The sequence below is a fragment of the Acomys minous genome (genome assembly GCF_964271855.1).
Source record: "Acomys minous genome assembly, chromosome: 5".
NCBI classification, from domain to species: domain Eukaryota; kingdom Metazoa; phylum Chordata; class Mammalia; order Rodentia; family Muridae; genus Acomys; species Acomys minous.
In genome coordinates this window covers 90,221,675-90,244,577 of record NC_140494.1, presented here as the reverse complement: position 1 = coordinate 90,244,577, position 22,903 = coordinate 90,221,675, and the positions used below count along the sequence as shown (strand labels likewise).

The 22,903-nt window shown below is 44.2% G+C and overlaps 1 protein-coding gene and 1 long non-coding RNA gene across 4 annotated transcripts in view; one reads left to right on the top strand and one right to left on the bottom strand.

Moving 5' to 3' along the window:
- Window positions 1–22,903, bottom strand: part of OPCML (opioid binding protein/cell adhesion molecule like) — a 1,121,617-nt gene that overhangs the window by 609,071 nt on the left and 489,643 nt on the right. The window lies entirely within an intron of this gene.
- Window positions 8,554–19,908, top strand: LOC311597167. 2 transcript variants are annotated; one of them, XR_014779127.1, is made up of 5 exons: window positions 8,554–8,674; window positions 9,237–9,343; window positions 11,287–11,456; window positions 16,982–17,096; window positions 18,918–19,908. It is a non-coding gene; the product is annotated as an uncharacterized lncRNA (long non-coding RNA). The 2 variants fall into 2 exon arrangements; XR_014779128.1 differs by having other exon boundaries at window positions 8,554–9,343.

Here is a 22,903-nt window from a genome sequence, read left to right as displayed (position 1 = left end):
GTTCATTTTGCTGGCATCTACTGGGTGGAGATTAGAAATAAGGTTAAATATCAAAACCACAGGGTACACCCTCAGCAAAAAATTAAGATGTGAGCATCAATAGTGTTAAGAATGAAAACAATGATACAGGCCAAGCCTGAAATAGCCCTTTGCCCTTTTTTGGCTCACCTAATACCCTCAGCATCAAATTCAACCTCCTCCTTGAGCTTTGGAGCACAAACTATTATAAAACCCCAGAGAATCTGGGAGGGACTTAATTCAGATCAATTGCAAAACAATTCGACGTAAACAGTTTACAAAAGCATTTTTTTTAAATTAGTGCCATACTGCATAGAAATTGAACTCTCACTGTAAATTAGTTATAAAACTGAAATTATCCTGAGAGATCCTCTAGGTGAGAAAAAAAAATCGGTTTGCCCTTGGCCTTACCCATAGCATTCTAGATATTTTAGTCTGACCAAGACCCACAGTGGTTAGTTACCCATGGCCTTGGTTGTTCATCCATGTTGAAGTGGATTGGAAGCTTCCAAATGAATGAGCACAGTGTTATCTAACCCACCTTCTCATTGCATTCACCAATGTAGCCCATGTGCACAGAGGGATTGCTTAACTCTTCTTGTCACCTCACCATTTAATGCTAAAACTGATAGAAACATCATTTGGTGGCAGGGGGAATCCTACTCTGTCTCCCTAAGTCTTATGGGCTGCACTTTACATGGGCAAAAGGTGTCCAGTTTTGTCAGATAAAACATCTCCCAGATTAAAGCAAATAAAGATCTTTTAATGCTCAGGGCCAAAATTATTTTTAGCTAATTTACAATATCTAAAAGTGCAGTATTCATAATTATGAATTATTTTTAAACCGTATACATTTAATTTATGTCAGCTCTCCAAATAATTCCAAATTTCATTAAAATAAAACACGGCATCGCATATCATAGTTATGTAGCCTAACAAAGGTTTATTTCAACATTTTCTTTAAAGATGAAGTATTTAAGGCTGATAAAGATAATTACTCATTGTGAGTATAATGGTCCATTTGACAGAGGAATTAAATGTAAGGATAATTTCTAATAAAAATTAAAAAATATCTCTTCTTCCACCCGTCCTTGTAACATATTTTTTAAAAGGAAGATGGCTTTAAAAATTCTTCTTGTTCTACTGGCTCCTAACTCCAATCTCTCCGGTGTCTCTGTAGGATTCCTCAATATTACTTGGTGCAGTTGAGCCCTGTAATCTCCTGAATCCTCAAGGTGCTGTTTATACCTGCAGCAGGTGATGAACTGGTTGAGGACAAGTGTCATAAAAATACAGTACTATAACCAATTCCAATTCTCATGCATTAGCCTGTGTGTGGGGCCAACATTTGCCACTTTAAGACATGAAGGATTGTTGATAGGAAGACAGTTAGGATGTGGCAGATGCAGCAAATAGTTCTGTTCTTTTTAATTTGCTCAAAGTAGGACACAGATTTACAAAGAAAAGGACAACCTGTTTCCAAGTTCACTGGAAATGTATGTTAACTACCAGAGAACCCATTAGCTTTTTCATCTTCTTTGATTTGTGATGAAATGCTAGTCTTCAAACCATCACTGATGTTTGTTCCCACAAGTCGCTGGTCCTATAGACTCAAAGACTTTTCCTGTTGTTGTTTCTCAAACATATACAATATGTGCATTGGTTTTGCTATAAAAATGGGATATCAAAACCTATTCTTAAGGGACTACTTATTCTCTGTGTGTCCCCCATGTACCTCTGAGACACACGTAGTAATTAATCAGCTTGGTTTATTCTTTATAAGCTGTCTTGGTTTCAGGGATCTATTACAGCTAAGACCCTATGAGGTAGACGCAATGCGTTATTACAGAATTCTATACGTTCAAGATAATTCGTCTCTGTTTCTTCACTGTGTCAAAGAAGATTTTCCTTTTCTGGTTCACTTCTCATAAAGCAAGGTGTGACAGCTTCGGTAATGAGACCAGCCCTCCAAATCCTAGCCAGAGTAATCTCCTCCTGCTGTGAGTTTCCATCTAGCTGTTTTATGTGCCAGGGTGCAGACAAACAAGCCATCCTTCGCATTGTAGGACCGGCAGAATCCCTGATTTAGACAAGTACCATGAACTAATACTTGCAAGCATAACTATCGTAGAGTTTGATTTTATCTGTGCCTTAGGATTCTGAACCTGTAGTCACATTTACTGCTTTAACACTCCGTGGTGCCCTCATCCTATGTTTGCATCAATCCTGCTGTCGATTTATAAAAATAGGAGCTTGGTAAGTGGGGGCCAGGAAGGGTTAGCAACTTCTGGGAAATTGCAGCTGCTGTAGTCATCCACCATTCCCTAAGTAACTCCTAATAAACTCAATTTCACTCGTCAAGATGAACTTGAATGAGTCATTTTTTTTTTGGACTGTTCAAGCAAATCACAGTTGGGGTTATGCCGTTAATTTTACATCTCCCAAAGAAGGTCATGCACCAGCTGAAAGGCCTCGTAGCTCATTTAAGCACCACCATCCATTTATCAGCAGATTCCAGAAGCCTGTGGACCAGAACTAAAGTTCTAGACCCAGGCTGCAGAGGAAATTGACACCTTGAGTTGCACACTCTGCTCTCTCCCCTGAGCTCACTCCTGGATAAAGCCTTCGTCTTAATGGACACACATGGGATCCAGAAGAAGAAACAGGAAGAAGCATTACATGATTCTAATCTGAACTGAACAAAGCTATTTCTTAAGCTGGACGCTTGGAGCATCAATCATGGCCAGTTTATCTATCATGTGTTTAGCTTGTCTTTTTCTGTCCAGCTCACAGCTGCTACCTTAGTCCTAACACCATGTTTTGTATTCAGAGAACTCCTGTATTATCCTTCCAGTCTCCCACAAACAGAAGAACTGAGGAATGCTTACATATTTGTTTTCAGTGTATGTTGTCAGTGAAACATATAGCAATCAAAATGAATGTAGTATCGCTCCAGGCAACATGCAGGATGAAACTAATAATGCAAACACAACTTCAAAGGATTACAAAAACTGGTGTTCTAAATTGAAAGACGCCGAGCAATATACAGTTTAGGTGTACATAGAGAGAGAGAGCAGCCACAAACAGGAAGGGAGTTCGAGAAAATGAGAGGATAGAGCAATAGATCCACCAGTCAATGGAGAAAGATATAAAGATGGGGCAACTCCCACAGGTGTAAGACAGGACGCATTTCATCTTTTCTGATCAACTGATAAGAGGGTCACAAGGGACGTCTCACTAATGACAAAGTGCACAGCATCAGAGTGAGACATCCTTAGTGAGCCACTTGAGACCCATCACCTGCTGTATTTGTTACCTGTGCACTTAAGTGAGTAGAGTAGATAAAACAAGAGTCTGACTTGGACTTTCTCCACGTGTTTCATATACACGAACATCACTGTTCCCAGAAAACTCTCATCTATTATGGTGTCTTGGTGAGCAGGAACCATTCAGTTACTTACTATGAATCCTACACTCTTGGTTCAATGACCTACTAGAGACTTTTCTTCCATGGAGACAAAAGGCAGAGATGAAGAGATGGCTAAGAACACTTTTTGATCATCCAGAGTGACAGGGTTTAGTTCCCAGCACCCACATCAAGCTGCTCACAGCTGCCTGAGAATCCAGTGTCTGGAGACCTGACACCCTCTGAAGGCATCCTCATTTAAGTGCACATACTCCCAGAAAGACACACCTACACCTATGTAAAAATTAAGACTCAATCTTTCTTTAAAGAGAGAAATATCAAGAAGGATGCATCGTTAACCAAGACTAGTGTTCATGTGACTGACACCTGAGGCCTATTGCTAAAGGTACCACCCTTGTGTCCTTTTGAAAATATTGAGTCTGAGTCCTGCCATGCATTGAATGAATCAGAGTCTGATTGTGCCGCTTTGTAATATCCATGTCAGTTGCTTTGACAACCTGCACCAACTGATGGCTCAAACAATACACTTTTCCTTTTTGCATTCTATCATGTAGAATTCCGAGATCAGGGTGCCAGCAGGGCCAAGCTCTTGATTAAAACCATTTGCCCGATCTACACAAAACCATCGTTCAGCTGTTCCCTCAGAAGGCACTGCGGGTGGGGATGAAGGGGGAAGCTGGCTAGCTCTCTGGCCCCTTATACAAGGCACTAAATTCACTCTCTAGCACTGTGATCTAATTATTATCTACATAAATACTCCACTTTTATCAACCCTCAGTGACTCGGCATAATTTACCATTTGAAAGCCACAATCAGGAGCCCTCTCCCCGTCAGCTTCATTTTTGATGCATACCTATGATACCAGTCAATGTCAGTTGGACATTGCCAAGCTTCGAGTACCACCTCTCCTGCAGCTTCACTGCTTGCTAGCAATGGGAATCATAATGTATATGCACTCTTGGCCTGACTCAAGGGTCAATTTGAATGTTAGTCTTCAGTTTGGTGGAAGCTACATTCATGGCAGAAAGTAACGACTTGGTGTTTGCTCCATAGGTTGTACAGCCCTTACCAACCTTGGTCACTCACTGAGAGAAGGGTGCCTTTATGAATGTGGTCCCAGTAGGGCAATACCAGATAGGAGGATCCAGGTCTCATATGGTAGCCAGGTGCCTGCTGGAAGGTGGGATCTTTCTTGGGCAAGGATAGTTAGTGTTCCTGCTGTAACTTTCTTTTTGGATGAGAAAATGTACCTGATTAGGAGAATAAGGAAGCAGTCTAGAATTAATACAAAGACTGAATAAATCGAGGGAGGGGCAAAAACAGGTGGCTCCTTGGCTTATATTGGGGCTATGCCTCAGGTCTATTCATCACCTGAGAAGCAGCACCTGCTATGTTTTTGCATAAAAAAAAATCAAAAGCCAAAACATCTTTTCAACATACTACACTGAGGTTTGTCTGCTGCTGGACAGAATCTCCCAACATAAATCTTATTTTATAATAAAGCAGGAACTATTGTGTTATTTCTTAAATCGCTGTGGATCGGACCGCCTGTGTCATTCTGAAAGCATACTTGTTATGACCCCATCCCCCATGGCCAGGCAGCTCTGAGGTAGCAGTAGTCTGAATCACATTCTGGAACCGAGGCAGTAAGAAACTTTTCATTGCCGTTCATTATATAGTATGAGTTGTGGGCCTCACAGTCACGTGGCTGTCCTAGAGCTGTCACCTGCTTCCACTGCCCAGGATCGACAGAGAGGGTCATACCTCAGAACTCTAGGCCAGGAAAAGCAAAATTCAACATAAGAACTATGGTTTCTACTGAAAGTTCTTGCTTTCCCACCAGGAGTTCTAAACGGACCCCCTCATGAAATGAAAACATCGTAAATGAGTTTAGCAAAATCAGCCCACTGAAGCGGATATCTGTATGCTTTCTTTCTGCTTCCCCACTCTTTCTTTCTCCTCCTTTCCTCTGTCATCCCCTGACCTCCTCCCTGTGCACACAAGTTCAATCTCTCTCTTACTCTCGTTCTCTCTTTTCCTTCGATATAAAGACAAAGAAACTATACCTAGAAACGCTCTGTTTAACCTCAACCTCCAGAATGCACAACTCCATTCAGGCATGCCCCTTGTCCATGCAGAAAGCTTGGTATTCTTTGAAGCTGGATGACCAGGAAGTGAAGAGGGGGGCGGGCAGAGCCGATTGTGTTTAGAGTCAGCTGGCGCATTGTGCAGTTCCTCCTCACCAGCCCTGGAGAGGTGCTAGCATAAAGAACTCCAACTGGGCTTGAACTTGGAAAGTGCCTCTTGCTGGTTCTGGAGTGCAGAGGTGGGCTGCTGTGCGGTGCCCAGTGCCTGTGCTACACATCCTGTCACCCCTAGCAACAAGCCTCAAAGACAGTTGCCCTGTGATGGTCTGGCTTGGGTCAGTGCTCCAATGAGAACTGACAAGCTCTGTGCCCAGCTCCCCTGAGTCACCTACATGAAGCCGAGAAGGTAACACTCCCCTGTTCTCAGCCGGGTCGGAAACCCATGAGTCCCCCACAGTCCTCACCACCACTGGGCTTTGTTCTCAGTGATACCCGAGAGTGGTTCTGATCTCTGCAGGGAGAGGGGACAAATGACACCAGAGCAGCCCTGCCTAGCTTTGTTTCCCAAACACTTGGTACCTGGCCTGTGCGTGTGGCTTTGTTGGCTTTTCACGAGCCTGGTAGCGAGTGCCCAGGCACTGCATTGTCCTGTGTAGATAGTAGGAACTCACAGCTGCAGATGGCCTGCCCCAGCAGCAAACGCCAGGTATTCTTGAGCCTGCCAGGTGAGAAGAACTTCTAGGACCTGAGCTGTTTGGGTGAGAAATGCAATGGGAAGGCTGAGAAGTGGCCCAGCTGAGGTGAGGTGACCTCTGAACCAGTCCCTCTAGTGAGCAGAGATAAGTGGGGTCAGGCAGCCCCTTTCCCATGCCACTCCATGAAGGCACAACTTGATATTTGAATCTAAAGGTTAATTAAGTGCAGCTGCCAGGCAGAAAGGCCACAATCAATTACCATGTCTTCCTGTCCATTTCGGCCTATTCTTAATTATGTTCATTGGGTTTGGGGAGGGAGGCTTTCAGTTGAGGATTTTAGGAAGGAGCTGTTTTGCTTGGAACAGATGGATTTGTCCTCCAAGAGCACAACATTCATCTTCATCACCTCATGGTGTTCAAGTGGCCTGTGAGTCCCAAGAAAGGAGGACTGGACAGAGGCCAACCAGCTGGGTGGCTCTGTGGGCCTGCAGTGAAGGGCTTCCTTACAGTACTTCCTTAATGTAAGTGCCACTCCTCTTGCTTTCAATGGAATGGTCCTCCATGACAATGCTGGGATGCTCAGGCCTGCACCGTGACTGAGAACCCCCTTTATCCACAGCGTCCAAGCCAAGAGCACATGTGCGCTTACCTGTCCACACACGTGCACATGCTGACCCCTCTGTCATAATTAACTATTTAAAATTCCACTGCTGCTAATCGAAGCTGCATGGGCTGTGTTCTCATTAAGGAGATCAATGCCTGCTGAATATTCACCTCCAGGGGAGGATGTGGAGGGAATGAGCTGATGGGCTCTGTCTGGCTTGCCAGAGCTAATGAGTGGCTGCTGCCATTACAAAGCAGCCACTCGCCTGTAATCAGTCAAAATAACAAGCCCCAGCTCCTTGCAGTGACTCTGGGTGTTCCACATAAATATACATGGAAAGACAGTTGTAAAGAGGGCCTGCACATCTCAATGAGCATGGCTGGGGGAGGGTGTGGCCTCCTTAGATTGAAATGGATTAGAGTCATCTCCATTTTGAGCCTGAATCTCCTCTGCCCCCATTTTCTCTTCCCCAGCTGGCTATCCACCCCCTCCTTTGCAAGCTCTCCACAGGCTTGACTGATATGGCCACTTATGCCCTTTGATGGTCTCTGAAGCCACTTGTTTGTATTCAACAGGGTCACCTGCAAAGAAGCTTCCTGAGAAAGGGCACCAGCTCCTGCACTTGAGGTGGTTTCGCCCTCACTGTTCTCAGGTTCTAGGGATGCGAGTTTAGAGAAGAGTTGAGCAAAGAAGGGTTTTCAAGACGAATCCCAACGTTCATAGCTCGTACAACACGGGTACATAACAGGCTAGTTTTTCTGAGTTTTGGAGATGCAACCAAAACAACAATAAAACTGCTGCACAGCCAAAAGAAAATTCAGAGAACCAATGCTTTCCTCCTAAGCTTTCAGCGCACAAACAATAGTCATAGCTCACTCCCATATGAAACACATTTTCCCTCTTAGAAAATCTTGCATCCTGAGCAAAGTTGGGGTTTACCGTTGGGTCTCCCCTGTGGCCTGCTTCACACACACAGACACTATACAGCCTGTTCGGATCCATGCATCTGGCATCAGGCTCAGAATCCCATTGTATCTGTCCTTATGCCTTGCTGTATTCATCTCTCTGCTTACTGTAGAATGTGTTCCTCGCCTTACACTTTCCTCCAGCCATTTTCAGTGGTCAATACTGTTGCAGGCAGGACTGTCTCAACAGCAATTAGGATTTCTGTATGGGCTAGAGAGGAGATAATCAGACGGGCAGGGGAGCGCATAGCCTCCTCTCATGCCACAAGCAGATGGAAAGGCTTGCTCACTTAGAGGGATGAGCTGCATGCCAATGGAGGAAAAGTGATGACGAGTAGATGTCATTTCTAATACTGCCTCTCACAGTCAAGGTGCAGGACAGTAAGGAAATAGGAAACGGCAGCTGATGCCACTCAGTATCCCAGCTCCCTCGTCCTTTGGTCCTTATCAGCCATTAAGAAAGGTAATTAAGCCAGTGTCTTGCTCACACAGCCAAGACTGCACTGGTCAAAAATAATCCACACCCAGAGCACAGCAAAACAGAACAGCCAGTTGCTGACTGCAGGGGACAAATCGGTCCTCACTTGGCCTGGACAGTGCTGTGGCTGGGCCCAAGGATTTCTGGGAATGGCTGCTATGCAATCACAGGCCCTGATCTGTGGAGGTCAGGGCAAGCTGGAGAAGTAGGAGCAGGAAATGAAGTCACAAATGAGAGCGTCACTAACATTCTGTGCAGGACTGAGTGTGTGGGGTGGGAAAAACTCTGCAGCCAACTAGCAGAAGGCACTGAGGGACTCACCCTGGGTTTTCTGACCTCAGTTGAAAGGAGCCAGCAGTTTCTTTGAGGATAGAAATGACAAGAACATCAAGTCCAAATGGTGAGGAAAATTGATCCCCTAGAGTAAGCTCGGAGATAAGTAATGTATAATCCCAGTTAACAAAGTCCAGGGAGGGGAATCTTAGAGGATGGCCCCACTGCTCTTTCCTGTCCTGCTTTCCACCATTTTCCCATTTTGCTTTAGAGCCAATTGCAGTATTTTGAATGTGTCCAGAGTTAGCCAGCCAAGGTGGAGGAAAGCAATCCAAATAAAAATTAAAGCAAAAACTGTCAAACTTAAGGCACCAGTTTCTGGATGGGACTTAGGTATTATCCGTGGAATAGCAGCAAGCCACCTGCCCCCTGTTATAAAATGAACGAGTGCCAAACTGACTCAACCTAGACCAACCACCCTCTAAGCTTGATCTATCATGTTGGACAGCCATCGTGCCATGTCTGTCTCTTGGCAATTAAGAGAGAAAGGGAGGAAAGAGATGCTTGAAATGGTCACGCTTCAGAGTGTGGGATCATTACAGCAATACACTGCCATGGCAATGATGCTGTAAAGGGGAACCTGTCTGGGGTTTATTTTTGTTTGTTTGTTTTTTGTTTTTTTTTTTCAGAAGATGAGCATCACACTCGGGAATGGTAGTTCTTTAGACAGGATCCTTTGCTCGCTGACCTGGCAAACTTGTCGTAAGACTCGGTGTTATTAGCAGGTGCAGAGCAGGTAGGTGGTCTGACAGACAGCTTAGTCCCACTCCTTCCTTAGGTATGTCCAGTTATCGCCTTAAGATTGCATAGGTTGGCCATGATGCTGTCTCAGTGTCCCAGGCTGTGGTACAGCCCAGCAGTGAAACCAGACAACCTCTGAGTCCCACCTACAGTAAGTGTGATGGATTTCTTTATACGGCATTACTACATCCACGGAGCACTTCACAATGCTTGGGGATGAAAGGAGTTATAAATGGAAGATATTATTATTAATAAGAATGTAGATGAACAAAGGGAAAATGTACTTGCCCTCACTATCCGTCACCTCAGCCGACTTCACCCAAAGCCCAGGATCTGCAGAAGCCTCAAGGAAAGCCTATTTGCGGAAATCAATAACTGCTTTTTAAAAAATAGATCTCAGCTCCAGTGGAGCCGACAACTCAGGGGTACCTCATAATTCTACGCAACAGTCAATATTAGCTATCACTGCCTCAAATAAAGATGGAATTCAAATTTAGTTAAGACTAGTTTTGTATGCTAATCTACCAACTGATTATTAAATGTATTTACTGAGGGTGTTGAAAAATAGGCTGTTGGGAGAGAAAAGAGGAAGAGCAGCCGGAGTCGGTTTATGCAATGTGAGCTATGATGCTCTCACACAGGGATGGCTTCTCCTGCTTCTTACAAAATTAACTCTTGGGGGAAATTGAGTTTCACTCTGTGGGCGGCAGGAAGCAAAGCTACTCTGTGCATCACACGGGGTAGAAGGGCCCCAAGTCAGAGTCCTTGCACAGCATCGATCCAGCCATAGTCGGCCCAGATGTCCCAGAGCTGATTGTGTAGAATGTTGAGTTGTGTTTCATGAACCATAGCCAAGAAAGCAGTAGTTAGTGCTTCCTAAAGATCCTTATGGCCCCTGGGGAAACTGAGAAAAACATGGAAATTAACATGAGTGTGTGATAGCAGTGTATAGGTTCAGGCTTATGAGCTCCTATCCAAAATACTTGGGAATCGATTTGGCATTTGATCGTTGAGGACTTCAGGATATTTGCACACATGAAATGTCTTAGGTTGTGGGCCACAAATCTAAACAAAAAACATCCTTTATGTTTGGTACACCCCTTATAATCTGGAGGTGGTTTTACCCGCTAATTTTAGTGAGTGTGTATTCTGTGATCTGTCACATGAGCTCATATAAGGAATTAACATTTGTGACGTGCCAGGAGGGTTTTTAAAAGGTTTCAAGCGGTTACATGTGAAGCACAGGTGGTTCATGCATGCCTCTGATGCGCAATCCTGGCTCCTCACACAGAGAAAAGGTCCAGATTTTGGGGCAGTTAATATGTTTGAGTCAGGGATTCTCAGCCTTCACTGGGAAGGAACAGTCAATGCTACTCGTAAACAAAGAATAGACTGCAGAGAAGGGAGAGTTCCGGAGTGAGTGTGAGGAATTGGGAGGGTGTGCACTGGGGGTGCCTTGGAAGAGAAGTGTGCCCTCAATAGGAGACAGAGCTGTGCCTCAGTGAACTCACTGGTGAGGATGGAGACACCAGGGGAGGAGGGGTAAACAAGGAGGAAATGTAGGTCATGTACCATCAGGAAAAGAAGAAACCATTTACCCAGTAGAAAAGGCCGGAAGTCAGAGTATAGGACGTGCAATGCATCAAGTTCCCAGTGGGGTTGGTGCTGCAGACAAGCAGTAGAGGCTCTTGTCTGTCATGCATGAAGCCCTGGGTTCAATCTCCAGCACAGGAAAGGGTCTTTCGCCTGCTATAACATATCCTTGGCATGCAATTTGTGTATAACAAGGAACTACCCAGAAATGTTTGTCCTGTGCATATTTGATTACAGTTACCAAAACAGGTTAATCAAGTCTTTTTATGTGATTCTGATGGTTATAAAGACATTTGGTCGCTAAAAGGACGGAAAGCAATTCCGATTCTGCTTGCTTTTTACCAGGTCTCCTCCATTTGAGCCTGGATTTGCCTGGGGATTTTTGTCCAGGACCCAGGCCTGGGAACAACTTCATCCCTATCATAGACAACCTTGTGAAAGAGAAGTCCTCACTACACAAACCTATGTGCCCAGCTTGGACCCAAGACTCCGCATTTTAACATGCAGCCCTGAAGGTTTGGAGGCAGGAAATTCTGAGTTGTACTTGGGGAACACTTGTGGGCTGATGTGTGGAGGTATCTCCACAAAGTCTGCAGGGATAAGTCTATAGCTCATTTCCCTCTAGAGAGAGAAAAATAGGATTGATTTGAGAGTAATTAGAATAGTAGGCTGTAATGTATACCCAGTGGCAAGCATAAATATATAAATATGGAGTAGATCCTTCTATAGTTCACAGGAATGTAGATTATTTTTATTTGTGCAAATATATGCACTCTCTTCTCACTTGTGACTTGCACCTCCAAGGATTGCGCCTGTCAGGTTTTAATGCTGGCATTCTGTGGGTGATTATGGCTCTTATGACAGTCTTGATTACACAGCTTGTTGTCTGTTTGCTGGAAACCAATACTGGGCAAAAGCACTTCCAAAATTTGTGGCTCAACTAAACTTTGGATAACTGTATTTAAGAAATGCAGACTGTATAGGCCTCAATGATTCAGTAATTCCGCCGGTAGAATGTGCCAAGAACACCGAGCGCCACAGCTGAAAGCAAGGCTGGAAACTAGGGTGGGGTGTGGGTGTGGGTGTCTGTCGGAAGCTTCCAGCCTTGGCGAGTGCACAGGTGTGGGTGTTGGGATTTCCTTTTGCACATCACAGAATAACTCATGGGAAACACCACCCACCTCAGTGCTTTTGTTATGACACTCATTGTAGTGGGGGGAATATTACAATCCGTAAAGTTGATAAACCAGGCTATAGACCTGACTGTAAAACTTGCTCTCCCCACACACAAATGTGAATAGGTAAAAAGCAACTAACGTAGTGGGAGGTGGGGCTTACTTAAGGCAAATCGACTTTAAGGCTTTTGAAAATGATCTTCATGTGGCCTCCATGTCTCTGACTGGACAAGTGAGAACATTGCTTGGTCTCACCTTCAAGGAGGCTTGCACTTTTCAGCCTCCTCTCTGTCCTGCTTTCTAGTTTGCACTCATCTCTAGCTTCCTCCATGTGGTGGGTTTTGCTGGCCAGATGCTTGCTTTCTCACCAGAAAACTCTCCCGTCGAAATGTCTAAATCTGGTTGAGGTCAAACTGAGTCCTTCTGCTTCAACTCCCTTGTTTCACATCTTTCCCTGTCAGTCTGGGCTGCTTTGACTCTTCCTCAAGTTCCTGTAACTCTCACCCTGAGCAGGATGCATTTAGAGACCCCACCTAGTGCGGCACAGGACTATGTGTTAATGTCTATGAATGCTAGATGTATGCTTTGCAATTACAATACATTGTGAGGATTTTATGTGCCAATTATTCCCTACTGACTTTGTCCAGCTTTATGTAAGTGTTCTGACACACCTAATAATCTGTGGCATCCTTTGACAGCCATGATACATTGTTTTGTTAGATTGATCATAATAAAAAAATTATTTTCTTGTTTGTTTGCTTTTTGGTTTGGTTTGGTTTGGTTTTCCAAGACAGGGTTTCTCGTGTAGTCCTAGCTGTCCTGGACTTGCTTTGTAGACGAAGCTGGCAACAAACACACAGAGGTCCACCTGCCTCTACCTCCCGAGTGCTGAGATTAAAGATGTCCACCAGTTTTAAAGGTTGAGTGGGTTATGGGGAGCACAGAAGGATTGGGGGAATTTCTACAGAGACATTTGAATAGCTTTAAATCCAAACTCTTGAGAGTTAATTCTGGCTCTCAATCTGGAAGAATAAATCAGGAGACAAACTTCTGGGCATATCTGTGAGATAATATCTAAACAGAATTAGCTGAGGTGGAAATCCAATCCTAAATGTGGACAACATTGTCTTCTGAGCTGAGGTCTGGGAGTAAATGAGATGAAGGTGAGATGAGAAACCGGATGTGCTTCCCTTTGCTTCTTCGTTGGAGATCGAACGTGTCCAACCACCTAGCACTACTGTCCATGCTCCACATACCACGATGAACTGTGTCCTCAAACTATGAGCCCAAACAAACCCATCCTTCTCGGAGAAGTTTGAGAATGGCCCCACCCACTCATACATTTGGATACTCAGTCTCTGGTTGGTAAAACTCTTTGGGAAGGATGAAAAGGAGGGGCCTTGCTAGATGAAATGTGTCACTGGGGACAAGCTCAAGGACAAAGCTCTTGCCATTCCAGCATGCTCCCTGCCTCCAGCTTGTGACTGGACACTCAAGCTCTCAGCTGCTGATCCAGCTGCTTGTTAATATGCCTTTGTTCTACGATTATAAACTCTAATCCTGACTCTGAAACCAAAGGATAAATAAAAGCTTTCCTTTATAATTGGCCGAACCAGTGTTTCTACCACAAACACCTTCACTGTAACAGAAGAACCTGGTGTGTGCTTGAAGCAGTGCTCTGTTGGTGGCTTAAAACAGCCACCATGATATGTATGTATATGTGTGTTATGTGGTCCCTGCTTGCATACACACACACACACACACACACACACACACACACACACACACACACACACGCTTCCATCTTCATGCAAGCTTTTCCTCTGTGTGTGTGTGTGTGTGTGTGTGTGTGTGATGGAAGGCTGATAGAGACTGAGAAAGCCAAGTGTGAAGTCAGCCAAGTGTCAATGAGCTTTTACAAGTCTGATGTGCAGTGAGAGGGTTTTTTTTTTTAAGCTGTCTTGTAAGTGCATAAAGGTTTAGCCCCTCCTTCGGGTAGTAAAGAGAAGTTTGAAGACTTCATCTCAGAGCTGATAAAAGCCCCTCAAATAAGGACTTGTTTGTTTTTGTCTTTCTTGAAAACTTGGCACCACTTGCTGTGATACTTATGGAGAGTCTAGTTCCTCAGATGTGTTTAAAAGACACTTCAGATGTCTTTAAAAGCAAAACTAAAAGCTCCAGGATGGTACTCTTTTCCTCATCTCTTCTCCTCTGTCTTCCCTCCCCATTCCTCCCTTGCCCCCCCTTCCTCTCCTCTCCTCCCCTCCTACTTCTTTCTTCTCTTCTCTTCTCTTCTCTTCATTCTTTCCTCCTCTTCCTCCTTTCTCTACCTTCTACAAAGAATATACCCAGGCCTTTGCACACAAGGAGCATACTACCTGCAAGCCTTACCCCTCTGCCTTAAGTAAAGCATCAGCTGTGATAGAAGACCAAGTACTGCTGAAGGCTAGGGAAAGATCTGTTTGGAGAGGGTGAGCCTCTGCCCCACCCTCTCCTGAAGGCAATTTCCTAGCTAGCTTTGCCTCATCTATACACATGAAACCTCCTGAGATAATTATCTGCCCAAATCCCACCTTGTCATTCATTCTGACAAGTGTACACATCACTTTGAGAAGAACTTTGTAGCATGCACAAAGTTTGAATTACTGATGTGTGTGAAAGGGAAACAGAAAAAGGAAAGGTAAGGTAGAAAGTAGAAAACACACACACACACACATACGTGCACACACATGCACATATACAGTGAGGCAGTAAAGTGAAAGGTATTAATATCCACAATACTCATAAAAGAAGCCAGCATATAAAATGAAGCCTACTGCTTCTTAAATTTTAGCTGAAATTAATATGCTAGCTATAATATTCATTAAACATTTAATTAACAAGCCCATTCCTTTTAGATTTAGAAGGGTCATTTTGAGATGCTTTTGAAAGTCTGGATCTTGTGCCAAGCAGGGAAGTTTGAAGTCTTACCAATTTATTTTTAATTCTTACCTTAAGAAATTTCTCTCTACTAAGCAGAAGTAGCCAAATATTTCCCACTAACCTTTGTATTATGTACAATTTACATTTTTTCTCCTCAATCAAAACAATATAAAAGTCTCACTAAGGTTTGCTCTAGGAAGTATAAAGAAACATCTTTCTACTACCTTCCTTCACTATACAAAGTGACTTAAGTGAGATATAAATCCTGAAAGACAGCTTCGCTGTTTAGGTCCAGTGGGCAGACACTTTATAGTCAGCACATCGCAAAGTGTCTACTGTTTAGTAGATGTTCAAAAATATATCCTGACAAGGAATGAACAAGAAGATGGGTGAAAAGAAGAATGAATGGATGGTCACGTGGATAGATAGATAAGTAAATGGGAAGATGAATTGGCTAATAGGTGTCTGGAAGGAAGTGTGGATGGATGGATGGATGGATAGATGGATGGATGGATGGATGGATGGATGATTCATGAATGAATATATGCACTAATGATGGATGAATGGATGATGGATAGCTGGAAAAAAGAATAGGTGGATGGATGGATAGAGGGATAGATGCATGATTCATGAATGAATATATGCACTAATGATGGATGAATGGATGATGAATAGATGAGTGATTCACGGATGAATGATGGGTGGCTGGTGAATATATGGATGATGGATGAATGTACGATGGATGTATGGATGGACAGATGGATGGATGGAGGGATGGATGGAGGGATGGATGATGGATAGGTAGATGGGAAGCTACCACAGAGTGAGTATCGTAATGGAAAAGGTGGCCATGGTTTTTGCTTCCATGGCATATGCTTGGGTATATGGTTTCTGACATTTTTAGGACTAACATTGGTCAGTATTCTTTAAAAAATATCCTGTATAGTTACCACTTGCATTAATCGCAGGCTAGTGAGAAATATAATAAAGATGTTTCAAATTAGAATGTCACAACCTCTTAAAAGGAAGTGAAATGAGCTTATCTACTGGGAACTGAGCAATAAACACTTATCAAGAGTCTTCTCTATGCCAAACAGAATACTTTGTATTTGAGAGCATTAAATTGTTTAATCTACATTATGAGGATAGGTGCATTGAGGTCTATGGAGCTAGCCCAGCTTATGACAGAACAGCAGAAGGGAGATTTAGTCTTATTTCATCACATTGTAAGTTTCCTTGGTCAAAATGATCAGCCTCCTATTTAGCATGTGGTTTAAGCATAGCCAACCACATACTCCCTCACATATCCTGGTGCATGGGCTTCCAATCCAGCAACTCACCTGCCTCACTGGTTAGATCCAAAGTAGTGCAATTGGTGCAACTCAGCCTTTATTGGCAACTCAGCCTTTATTGGCAGACTCAATCAATTATAAAAGCCTGGGGGGACATTATTTCAAAGCTGACTCCTCAATATTTTTAGTATCCAAGGCAGGCAGCCCATGAGTCACATCAATAAATAGCAGTTTCTTCTACAGGAGCATCTTCTTCCAGTAATGACCTCACACATGTGCAGAGGGCATAAGAAAAGATGCTAGCCCTTCATCCCTGGACTTGAGCTCCAGTTTGTCCCCAGGGCTGCCTCCTTTGAGAGTAGTGTACAGCTCTTACCTGGAGTTTGGTGAGATCAAAGGCTTGAATACAAACATTTTCTCTACTTCAGACACAGAAAGCCTCCCAAACATTTGCTCGCACCTACCACTTCTCTGCCTGCACCAACTCCCTTCTGAAGAGACTTTTATCTCATCTCTGCAGTGAGGAGTCTGAACATAAATACATATAATTACTCTACATTAATATAATTAGTCCGTCTCTCTCCTGATCCAGAAATGGTTGTCCATTTTTAGCTGCTAATGGTTGGAATTATTTATGTCCATTTGTTCAAGGACTAAAATTGGATTCGTAAGAAAGAGCACAGTGATGGTACTCAGGAAAGGCCCTTTCATCTCCACCATCTATTGCTGCAGTTTGGGTTCTCTCCCCGTCTTCACAGAAATTGAGGTTGGTAAATTGGGGAGATTAGATTCACACTGGCCTCCATCCATTTATTCCCTTTGAAGGATTACCAGCATACTGACAAGACAAAGCACTTCAGTTGTTCCATGGCTGACAGTGCCACTCTGTAGTGGCACAGCCCTCCTTCTGTGCCAGAGTGGGAAACGCTGAGGACAAAAGCAGTGCTCACTTAGGACTAGGCATTCAGGGCATCCTCTGTGCCAGGCTACCTCCTTTGACTACTTTGAAATCTCACTCCAAATTTACATACATCACTCATCTCCATATATTCTGAATTCAAAATTGAAAGTAGCTGCAAAGAAATAATTGCATGTAGATATCCTCTCATTTACAGCTCGCAAAGAACAGGCTTTGCTTGTGGCTTGTATGACTTCAGTTCGTTGGTCTTTACATAATAACTGCCATGTTGAAGCTCCACTGATTTTTTTCTATAGCGTTTTGTTATCATTTTAAACTGGTCAGGTAAAAATTAGGGTTCCATTCTTTAAGTGTGAACACTGAGGCTACATAAAGTTAAAACAAAACAAAAACAAAAACACATGCCTTATCCAGGCCTGTAATGTACACTCACAATTCCAGCTCTTGGCTAAGACAGAGCTGGGATTCTAATCCAGTGTAGCATGCATGGTAAGATCCTGTGTCAAAGGAACAATAACAACAACAACAACAACAACAACAACAACAACAAAAACAAACAAACAAAGTTCATGTTCAGCTAGTAGCCAGAGATGTGGAATCTGAGATACCTGGTTCTGATTTCCACCTCTAGAGCTCCAGAGCTCTAGAGGACATACTCATTTTTAAAGATAGAGACGTGGTGGCTCTAAATATTAAGTCATTTCTTCAGGGTCTTCTCATTAATGCACTCCAGAGGCAGAATATCCAAATCTGTCTCCAAGAATCAGATCCCCAACTGTCATCCTATTGCCTGTTGCTGCAAAGGATAGCTAAGTTGTGACTGATGTAAGCGTAGCAACTAAGGTGAGCTGCTGGGGCAAAGCAGGCTTGGAGGGCAGAGGTAGAAAAGTTGGCCTGAAGAGGAAGGGAGAGTCTGATCAGGCCTGAGTCCTGTGCCCTCTACACTGGCTGACTCCATGTATGGGGTTTGTCTTAGTTCAGATTATATTGCTGCAATGAACACCATAGCCAAAAGGTAAGTTGGGAAGGAAAGGGTTTATTTGGCATACACTTACACTGTATCACTAAAGGAAGTCAGAACAGGAACTCAAATAGGGCAGGAACCTGGAGGCAGGAGCTGATGCAGAGGCCATGGAGGAATGCTGCTTACTAACTTGCTTCTATGTCTTGTTCAGTTTGCTTCCTTATAGAACTTAGGACCACCAGCCCAGGGATGGCACCACACACAATGAGCTGGTTTCTCCTACTAATTAAAATAAATGACTTACAGCTGGATCTTATGGAGGCATTTTCTCAACCGAGGTTCCCACCTTTAAATGACTCTGCCTTGTGTCAAGTTTGCATAAGGCTAGCCAGCACAAGGTTCTTGTTGGAAGAGGTGCCTCAAGGTTTCTCAAGCAGAAGAGGACTGTTGTCTCTCTCTCTCTCTCTCTCTCTCTCTCTCTCTCTCTCTCTCTCTCTCTCTCTCTCTCTTTCTCTCTCTTGTCCCAGCAAATGCAGAGGGATTCTATGAAATCAGACTCATAGGTCTTCCAATCTATCCTGTAAACCCTGTTACCCAGCCAGGAGGCCATGACCTTCACCTCCAGATGGATAATGCCCTAGGCCATTGGAAGAATAGAGGAGGAAAGAAGCTTTCAATCCATTATCCCTTCCTGATTTATACAGAGGAGTGAGCCCTGTGGACTTGTAGCTTGCTCATAGATCACCTGCACTCAATCCAACACGGAAGGTCAACTAGTATACCGCCTCGCCACCAGATCTGTCATCACGCCAGAGACAGCCAAAAAGCTCCCTCCGCCTAGAGCAACCTTCTACTTCATCAACCGTGTAATATTGCAGGTATGTATTCTAGATCTCTCTAGAAAGTTCCATCCCTGGCCTCATTCCTTGATCAGAGGTATATAAAAAGAGCAAACATGGTGGCTCAGGTGGCACACCTCAGCTCATGCAATGAAAAGGAAACAGATGCCAGGGACTCTCAAACAGAAAAGATAAAATGCCAGGGGAGGGAAGGAGGCAGCTGGGAGCAGATATTCACTATAGTACTGAGAAGATTTCTGTTTTCTGTTGCTGAGCTCTGCTCAGGCCTCTTGGCCTTTCATGTTAATGCCCTTCCATGTTTTACTGCCTGGGCTAAACTGTGTTTTCCCCAAATTGCTAGCCCAACACCTAGAATCTCAGAATGTGACCTCATGTGGAGATAGCCCTCTTTAGTAAGCTATTAAACTAAAATGGACTGCCATGGTGGGTCATGATACATTGTGACCGGGTCCTCATGAAAAGAGAGACTTTGCACATCACAGAGACACCGGAGATATGTAGGCATAAAAAATCAGCCACTGCAAGATACTGAGAGAGGCCTCAGGAGAAACCTACCTGCCAACACCTTGATGTTGGACTTTCAGCCTCCAGAATGTTGACAATTGATTTCTGTTCCTGAAGCCATCCGGCCTGTGGTGTTTGTTATGGTACATGAACATACCAGTAACTCCCAGGATGAACTAGTTTTCTCAAAGTAGTTGAAACCCAGTTATTTAAAAAGTGAAACTACTCACAGAGTGAAAGCGGGGACAAGAAGACAGAGAAATAGAGCCTGGAAGTGTCTGGAAGTCAGTAAATGATGGTGGTGTTGCAGGGTCTACAGGGCCCCGGATTTCCTGTGATAGAGCAGCAGTGTGTGTGTTCATTTTAAAAAACAACAAATACAGAGGAAATTCTTACTACATGCCAGAGACTGTATATCTGCCAAGGTTGCAGAGATCGATAAAATATTCTCCGTGGCCTAGTGAGAGAAATGTTAAATTTCCTTGTTAGTATTTGCTTACAAGCCTCTATGCCTGCCGTGATTAGGTAACTAGATATTTCTCTTACTATTTCATTATCTTCTTAACTCACAGCCAATCAGGACACAAATGGGTAAGGTTAAACATGAACAGCTCATGCCATACCTCAGGCTGTGTCTCAGGGGCCTATACTTGGCTGGATAAAACAATGAAAAACCAGGAGCCTGATAAAAGATGTGCAAAGGTGCCCCACTGCTTTCTGTGAAGCTTGTGGAGCTAAGAGCAATGGTGAATCCCTCAGGAAGGAGGCTCTTATTTCCTGAGAGGTTGACTCAGGATTCTGTCCAGCTTTCAGAAAGGGGAACCAGGGACACAGGTGGCTGATAGAGAGGGGAGAAGGAAGGAGACTTGGTTTGTCAACACTAAGTCACACCTGCATCTGTGGCTGGCCCATATTGTCCTCCCCTTCTCTCTTATGGTAAGTTTCTTATACTGCATGCTGAGCATGGCACTATCTTAATTCCTATCCCCACCCCCACATGGGGCTACAATGACCTCAACCACCCCACATTAGACAGCAGAGTTCTACATGATCACTATGTGAAGGCTTATGGGAAGTATCGCCCCCCCCCCTCCAGGTTTAGTCTCCTGGAAGAGACTGTTGCTCATCCTGAAAGGTTGAAACTCGTAGGAACGTACAGAGTTAGTACATTCTAGTGAAATGATAAGACTCATTTGGATCAACAGAATAAACGTCAAAATCCGTTGATGACTTGTAGGACAAGGACATAGCATATCTACTTCTGGAAGCATCCTCAACAGGCAAGAATTACAGTAAACCAAAGAGGGAGTGCACCGCAGGAAACAATGTTCAAACTGTGTGAGTAAGCCACTATGTACTAGGCTCTCGGCAACCGGAAGCGTTCAAGTAGAGGTAGCAGCCCATCTGCCCGTCTTGCAGAGGCGAGTCTTACAGTAGATAGTGGAGAAGGTCCGAGAGAATACCTACTCTCCTGCAAGAGTTAAGACTCTTTTCCTCCAGCGCAGCTGGCCTCTAATTTACCTGGCACCAGGCTGGAGAGGAAAAGTACAAGCTACCATATATGGACTCATTTCGCCACCTTTCCAGACAGCAGATGAAATGTATACTTCCTGCAAATGACAAACTTAGACGTAAACCGCTGGGTGGGAAATTCCAATCCTGTTGAAGAAAAGGAAGGGACCCCAGATCTCCCTGGTTCATCATCCTCTTGTGTTATTGAGGTCACAGTCACCTTGGAATTAGCACTTGCTAATCTCACACACCAAACAGTAAGGGTACAACTGTAGTCAGGACATGGAGATCTAGACTGAGATGTCGGTGAGTGTGAGTGAAAGCCTGTGATCTCCATGGATGAGTCTAACTATGCCAGTGTCACTACCCAATGCTGTGCCTTCTAGCTGCTTAGAGCCAAGTCCTCCAGCACAATCCTATGGACCCAGCAGCTAGTAGGCTAAGAACCCTGGGCATATACACACCCAGGAAAAGGACAGAAACATTGTCTCACAGTAAAGCCCACATTTCAGTGAACTTGCCAGTAGAATAGGGTACACATGAGCTGGGGGCCAAACCCTATAGCCTCCCTTTCTCTGTTGAGGACTGAGAGGCAGGTTAGGAGATGCTGCTGATGGCAGCAATGAACAGAGCCTCAGCTTAGCCCGAGCTTTATGAATACACCTCTCTCTGTCTCTGTCTGTCTCTCTATGTCCCTTTGCCTCTCTGTTTCTGTCTGTCTTTCTGTCTCTCTCTGTCTCTGTCTCTTACTCTGTTTCTGTCTCTGTCTCTCTCTGTCTCTGACTCTGTCTCCCTCTCTGTCTCTGTCTCTCTCCCTTTCACATACACACACACACACACACACACACACACACACACACACACAGACACACACACACACTACCTGTGTACAGTCTTGCTGCATGGCATATTCAATCCCAACCAATTTCTTACACCTTAGCCTCTCCCATACCCTGGAGCTATTTATAGCTCAACATATAAGCTTTGCCCTATATAAAAAGACTTATAATTTTTTTAAAAAATAGTTTAAGTAATAGCAACTAAGATTAGGTTCTTATACATCATCAGACACTTGGCCAGATATATTATGCAACATCTAACTTAATTTCTTGTAAGTTCCTATGTGGGATCTGTTATCATTATCCTTGATGAAGGATGGAGAATCTGGAACTCTGAGTGGAATGTGCCTTTCCCAAGGTCACACAGCTGAGGAGTGGCAGGGCTGAATTAAGATCCAGGATTCTTTGCTCGGGAAAGTAAATAAAGGCCACGATTCTCGCTAAAAGCTGGTTGTAACCGTCAAGGTTGAATTACTTCTTATTCTTCTGACTCACTCTTCTCCTGGAAGTTGCCAGAAGAGCCCTGCTGCTGTTTTTGGTTGAAACAGCTCCTCCCCCAAGTCACTGTGGTCTTGGCAACAGGGCCAGGCTGAGAACTACAAAGCCCCCTGCCTGCCATTTCCTGCTGCTGCTTACTCAGGACAGTTTGGAGTCAGCAGGGCCTACACCTGTCTCTCTCCTTTTGGCCCCACCCCACCTCTCAAGCTGGCCGCTGGGCTTGTTGCCATGACACATTTATTTGCAGGCTTCCCACTTCAGCTTTCCCTTGCCTTCCTTACGTGCATTCCCAGAGCAGAGGGATGGGTAGACGGGAAGAGAGAAGGGGATTTTCTGCCCAGCACTACAGCTTGCCATCAGAACCTGGCCCGGAAGAAAGGCAACAGCAGTATCACCCAGCACACCTGCATCAGCCCTTCAGCATCAGTCTTTGGATGCTTAAGCAGCCTTACCAGGTCCAGGGCAGGCCATACTAAG